Source organism: Tachyglossus aculeatus, chromosome 12, assembly GCF_015852505.1.
Source record: "Tachyglossus aculeatus isolate mTacAcu1 chromosome 12, mTacAcu1.pri, whole genome shotgun sequence".
Lineage (NCBI taxonomy): Eukaryota > Metazoa > Chordata > Mammalia > Monotremata > Tachyglossidae > Tachyglossus > Tachyglossus aculeatus.
Genome location: NC_052077.1, coordinates 39,701,549 through 39,708,957, shown reverse-complemented (window position 1 = coordinate 39,708,957; position 7,409 = coordinate 39,701,549).

The window sequence follows — 7,409 nt, the reverse complement described above, 5'->3', positions numbered from 1 at the left end:
AAGTACAAATTGGCAACATATAGAGACAGTCCCTACCCAACAGTGGGCTCACAGTCTAAAAGGGGGACACAGAGAACAAAACCAAACATACTAACAAAATAAAATAAATAGAATAGATATGTACAAGTAAAATAAATAAATAAATAAGTACTTACTGTGTGCAAAGCACTATACTTAGCACTTCGAAGAGTACAACAAAACATACACAGTCCTGCCCACAATGAGCTCAAAATATAGAAGGGGGGACAGACATTAATATAAATAAATAAATAGATAAATTAAAATAGATAAAGTGGAGAGAGAGAGAGAGAGAGAGAGAGAGAGAGAGAGAGAGAGAGAGAGAGAGAGAGAGAGAGAGAGAGAGAGGAGAGAGGCAGCGTGGCTCAGTGGAAAGAGCCTGGGTTTGGGAGTCAGAGGTTATGGGTTCAAATCCTGGCTCCACCAATTGTCAGCTATGTGACTTTGGGCAAGTCACAACTTCTCTGGGCCTCAGTTCCCTCTTCTGTAAAATGGGGATTAAGACTGTGAGCCCCCCGTGGGACAACCTGATCACCTTAAAACCTCCCCAGCGCTTAGAACAGTGCTTGCACATAGTAAGTGCTTAATAAATGCCATTATCATTATTATTATTATACATACATATGTGCTGTGGGGATGGAGGGAGACTGAATGAAGGAGCAAGTAAGAGGGACACAGAAGGGCGTGGGAGAAGAGGAGGGCTTAGTCAGGGAGAGCTTCCTGGAGGAGATGTGCCTTCAATAAAGTTTTGAAAGGTGGGAGAGCAATGATCTGTCTGATTTGAGGAGGGAGGGCATTCCAGGCCAGAGGTCGGTTGTGGGCGAGAGGTCGGTGGCTAGATAGATGAGATTGAGGTACAGAGAAAAGGTTGGCATTACAGAGTAAATTGTGTGGGCTGCATTGGAGTAGGAGAAGTAGGAGAAGTCCAAGAGGTAGGAGGGGGCGAGCTGATTAAGTGCTTTAAATCAAAGGTGAGGAGTTTTTGTCAGCTGCAGAGGTGGATGGGCAACCCCTGGAGTTACTCGAGGAGTGGGGAAACATGGTCAGAACATTTTTGAAGAAAAATGATTGGGGCAGCAGAATGGAGTACGGACTGGAGTGGGGAGAAACAGGAGGCAGGGAGGTCAGCAAGGAGGCTGATACAATAATCAAGGCGGGACGGGCTAAATGCTTGCATTAGTGTGGTAATTATTATCAAGTACATTTATTGCACACTAACTCTATGGTGGGTACTGGTATGAAATGTTTGGAAGAGCAAAATAAAATTTAGGGGACACAATCCCTTCCCTTGTACAGTGGAGGAAATGGTTACTAAAATAAATTGCAGGGAGAAGGAAGTGATCAAGTTTAAATATGTGGATATAAATGCAAATTAATGTAAATAAGTGAGGTAGGGGAGAGTACCAAGTGAGATCAAACAATAAAAACATAAAAACAACATACCTATAAATGGTTGGATTGCAAAGCAGAGATATTATTTTGGTTTAAGAGAAAACTGTTACTGTCCTGAATGAGCTCTCTGGAGCATTACAGAGTCACACTATTCTCTTTTATGTGTTTTGCATCCCGTAATGATCACTATGCAAATTAAAACAAGTGTGGTATTTTTAATGCCCACCTTTGCAAGGTTTTAAATGGTTTCAGTGCTATTTAAGGTATGCTTTTTCTATTTAATAGATATACGTACAGACTCGATCTGGAGGGAAAATGATGAGGAGCAATAACCCTTTAAAATATTCAAAATTACTCAGCCTTTTTGTAGCATTTAAACTTTTTTTTTTCAGAAATTGTGTAAAGGGTCTTTTTTGCTTCAGTTCCTCCCGAAACTAGTTATAAACAATTACCTGCAAGGGCTCCGATTTAAGCCAAACTATTTTGGCTTGTTGCTTTCTAGGTATTTTTATTCTTTAGAAAAAAAATCCAACAGCATCTGAACATTGAGTAGAGCTGCGCAGCACAGTTAGAGAAACCATGAAGCAGAAATGAAGCGTGAAGCATGAAACCAGAGAAGCGGCGTGGCTCGGTGGAAAGAGCACGGGCTTGGGAGTCAGAGGTCATGGGTTCTAATCCCGACTCCCCCACATATCTGCTGTATGACCTTGGGCAAGTCACTTAACTTCTCTGGGCCTCAGTTACCTCATCTGTAAAATGGGGATTAAGACTGTGAGCCCCACATGGGACAACGTGATCAACTTGTATCCCCCCAGCACTTAGAACAGTGTTTTGCACACAGTAAGCACTTAACAAATGCCATCACTATTATTATTTATTATTATGAATCTCAGCCAGCTTCCACGGCCTTTGCACAACTCCAAAAATTTGAGCATTCTTACCTACTGTCTTATCAAGGCACAGCGACGGTCATTAATCAATAAAAGGGAATGTATTACTCCGAGTTAACTTTTCTGTTAAATGTAATAGAAAAATGATATTTGATGCCCCACACTCTTTGATTCATCTTAGACAGCTGGAACCCAGCCAATCTCTTAGAAGAGAGCGGTGTGGTTTAAGACTCTAATCAGGTCTGGCAAGGGCATTGAAGGGAAGAAAAAGGAAAAAAAAAAAAGCTTCAGGACACAAGAAGTGAAGGGTTTGCTTTGTCTACATTTCTCAAAGGTCACTGGGACATTATGGGAGGAATGTGTAGGGAGCGAACATGCCAATCAACTCTGCTATATTGTGCTCTCCCAAGTGCTTAGAACAATGTTCTGCTCACCATGAATGCTCACTAAATCCCACTGATTGATTGCACCAGGGAAATTCTACTCAAAACTACAGATCCTCCTTGGTGAAATGGAGAAGCAGCATGGCTTGGTGGAAAGAGCATGGGCCTGGGACGCAGAGACCGGGGTTATAATCCTAGCTCCGCCACATTCCTGCTGTGTGGCCTTGGACAAGTCGCTTAACTTCTCTGGTCTTCAGTTTCCTTATCCGTAAAATGGGGATTAAGACTGTGAGCACCATCTGGGACAGAGTCTGTGTCAAACCCAATCACCTCATCTACCCCAGCATTTAGTATGGTGCCTGGAACATAGTAAGCACTTAAATGCCACAGTTAAATAATGTCATGGAATTCTGTTATCCAGGAAGCACACTCTCTAATGATGCACTGATTTACAAGGAACTAGAAAACCAAATAAAATAGACTGGCATATTATTTGGCAGCCTGTCAGGAAGATAATTGTAACAACTTGACTCAGCTTTAAGTCAGCTTGAAGTGTAATAATAATAATAATAATGGCATTTGTTAAGCACTGACTATGTGCGAAGAACTGCTCCAAGTGCTGGGAGGGGGGGATACAAGGTGATCAGGTTGTCCCACGTGGGGCCCACAGTCTTAATCCCCATTTTACAGATGAGGTAACTGAGGCACAGTGAAGTGAAAGCCCCTTATGAGTGTAAACTTCTTGTGATCAGGGAATGGATCACTTGCTTGTTTCATTCTTCCCAAGAACTTAGTATTATGTATTGTATCCAGTGATTTTGTATTTATTAGACAGTTATCTTGTGCAGAGTGCTGTACCAAGCCCTGAGACAGAAGGCGCGGGTGGGAATTTGACAAAGCTTCTATCCTTCATTCATTCACTCATTCAATCGTATTTATTGAGCGCTTACTGTGTGCAGAGCACTGTACTAAGTGCTTGGGAAGTACAAGTTGGCAACATATAGAGACGGTCCCTACCCAACAGTGGGCTCCCAGTCTAGAAGGGGGATGGCCTCACAATCTAAGAGCCCTCTATGGAACTTCACAAAATTATTTTGGTATGGTTGGCATTTGTCATTACCATTATTATTACCATTATTATTATTATTATTATTATTATTATTATTTGAGTATTATTATATTTGTTAGGCATATTGAATAGACCGACTCATAATCCATACCCAATTTACTGACCAAACTCACCAACACCACCTACCTGCCCTATTAAATTGTAAGCTCGTTGAGGGCAGAGAATGTGTCTGTTTATTATTCGATTCATTCAGTGGAATTTATTGAGTGCTTATGCAGTCTCCAAATCTCTCAGTACAATGCTTTGCATACAGTAAGCATTTAATAAGTACTATTGAATGAATGAATGAATGGCTAAATATTTGGTGATAACGTAGATCCACAGTATAATTCAGCCTATTATGCCAATGCTACGCTCACCGTTAAGTTTAACAGTGATGTAACAGGAGGCTTGTTCTGATGCAGATTGGAAAGGTTAGGATTATTGATCTCCCGTTGGTCTTTTCAACCCTTCAGGCTCACAGTCTGGCTGATGGTATATGTGTTTTCAATTCCTTGAATTTTGTCAGAAAGCTGATCGGGTTGTTGGATTATAGTGTGCACACAAGATGGGTTCCTTGGCCGAGAAGAAAATGGTTTTTCAACGTCAGAACACTTGAAGACAGAGACGTTCTTTAGCCTCTTGGTCTTAAGGCTACATGTGAGAAACGATAAATCCTTTTCAGGCTCCTACCTCCATGAGATGTTCACTCTTTCTCCATTAAGGAAAATGCTCTACAGGTTATTCCGAAGCCTTCATTTCCAACTAATTTAAAGTAATAAATTCTGGAGAGCCCCTCATTTGGATGGGAACTAGTCTGACACAGTTTACAAAGAGAATGTTTTTCTTTGTTGGAGTTAATTCATCAACTTCCATAATGTCTAGTAGTCATCAACTCCCATAATTCCCTCATGGGACAGGGACTGTATCCCATCTGATTACCCTGTATCTTCTCAATCAGTCAATCAATCGATCAATTGTGTTTTTGAGAGCTTACTGTGCAAAGCACTGTACTATGCTCTTGGGAGAGCACAATACAACGTGCTCTCAATACAATACACGTGGAAGCAGTGTGGCTTAGTGGAAAGAGTATGGGCTTGAGAGTCAGAGGTCATGGGTTGTAATCCCAGCCCCGCCACTTGTCAGCTGTGTGACTTTGGGCAAGTCACTTCACTTCTCTGTGCCTCAGTTACCTCATCTGTAAAATGGGGATTAAGACTTTGAGCCCCACGTGGAACAACCTGATTACCTTGTATCAACCCCGGCACTTAGAACAGTGCTTGGCACATAGTAAGCACTTAACAAATGCCATTATTATAATTATTATCATTATTATTACTACAAAATTAGCAGACACATTCCTTACCCATAACAATCTCCAGCCCATAACACAGTGCTTGGCCCATAGTAAGTGTTTTATAGTTACCATTATCATGGTCATGATTCTTATCATTTTCGGCATGATCATTATTAGTTTGGTGAGGTGATGACGGATGACTCATTTCCATAGAAAGCTACCTATAAAACTGATTTCTATCAGTATTTTTGTGCATCGTACTCCATACCTAAATTGTTATTGCCACTGCTTCATAGGAAAGACATTCTACAACAGAGAAGTGCATTAAAAGGGTAACCAAGATTACCAGGAGGAGGGAACAGCTTGAAGATGAGGCTAGATGAAAAATATTTGCATTCAGTTCTGGAAAGATAAAGGCTGAACAGGAATTTGATGGAAGTTTACAGAATCCTATAAGGAGTGCACAGGGACAACAGAATTGTTTGCCAGGAAGACCTAATGTAACCGAGTCAGGGGCATAAACTTAAACTTCCAAGTTGATGGCTTCAACCCCAGAAGAGGAAAGTGAGACACAGAGAAGTTAAGTGCCCAAAGTCATACAGCAGTGGAATGATGGAGCCAGGATTAAAACTCAGCTCCCCGATACCCAATCCTGGGCTCATTCCTCTTTTCCTCAATAATAGTAATGATGGTGTTTGTTAAGTGCTTACTATGTGCCGAGCACTGTTCTAACTGTTGGGGTAGATACAAGGTGATCAGGTTGTCCCAATTTGGGCACACAGTCTTAATCCCCATTTGACAGATGAGACAACTGAGGCACATAGAATTTAAACGGCTTGCCCAAGGTCACAGAGCAGACAAATGATGAAGGTAGGATTAGAACCCAGGTCCCTGACTCCCAAGCCCGTGCTCTTTCCACTAAGCCACACTGCTTCTCTTCTCTTAAACCTTTGCCAAGTAAAGGTTTAAGGGCTGTTGCCTTGGGGATATCATTTCTTCCTTTTCCTTATTATATTGTTCTCTGGTAATGTAAATTTTGTTTTCAGTGACTTGGTAGAAAAACAGCTTCATGAGGAAGACTGATGAGGTAATGACTTGTTTCACTGTGGGACAAATTCTTTAGAAAGTAAATTATCATGGTGCAGGTGAGATCTAGCAAACCTCTAAATAACATGATGCCTAGATGCAACATTCCCCAAACAATTCCATTCTTTCTAAAGATGAGTCAGATACAAGGCTATCTATGATTTTGATCCTCCTTCATGACTAGAATTCTATTTCCTCTACTTTCTGTTTTTCATTTTCTAGCATTTTCATATAGGCTCTTTAAAATAAATGATAAAGCCTCCTAAAAAGCTACTGGGGGAAACAATCTGACTCATAAACAAATCCATTTTGTTACGTTTGGTTTGTTTATTTTGTTTTCATTTTACAAGGTCTACTCAACTAAAGATTCCCAAACCCTCCGCACCATGGTATTATGTAAAGAGCAGCATTGTTTATGTTCTGAATGACACTTATTCTATCCAGCCTTGATTCCTGCATCAGCTCCTCACTGACCTCCTGCCTCCCGTCTCTCCCCATTTCATTCCACACTTCATTCTCCAGCCTGGATCATTTTTCTACAAAAGCATTCTGTGCAACTTTTCCCACTCCTCAAGAGCCTCCAGTGGTTGCCCATTCACCTCTACATCAAAGAGAAATTCCTCATCGTTAGCTTTAAATCACTCAATCACTTTGCTCCCTCATACCTACCTGTCAGATTTCCTACTTCCAACCAGCCAGGGCATTTCGCTCCTCCAGAATGTGCAGAGCCGACTCAACTTACCACTATCTCGACTATCTCACCACTGACCCCTCATCCACGTCCTGGCTGGGAATTCCCTCCCTCTTCATCTCCCACAGATGATCACTCTCCCCACCATCAAAGCCTTATTTAAATCAATCATCTCCTCCAGGAGGCCTTCCTCAACTAAACCCTAATTTCCTTTTCTTCCACTCCCTTCTGTGTCACCCTTGCAGTTGGATTTACACCTTTTATTCACCCCATTCTCAGCCCCGCAGCATGCTATTTATTTATATTAACGTCTGTCTTCCCCTCTAGACGTGGCTCAGTGGAAAGAGCATGGGCTTTGGAGTCAGGGGTCATGGGTTTGAATCCAGGCTCCACCAATTGTCAGCTGTGTGACTTTGGGCAAGTCATTTCTCTGTGCCTCAGTTCCCTCATCTGTAAAATGGGGATTTAGACTGTGAGCCCCCCGTGGGACAACCTGATCTCCTTGTAACCTCCCCAGTGTTTAGAACAGTGCTTTGCACATAGT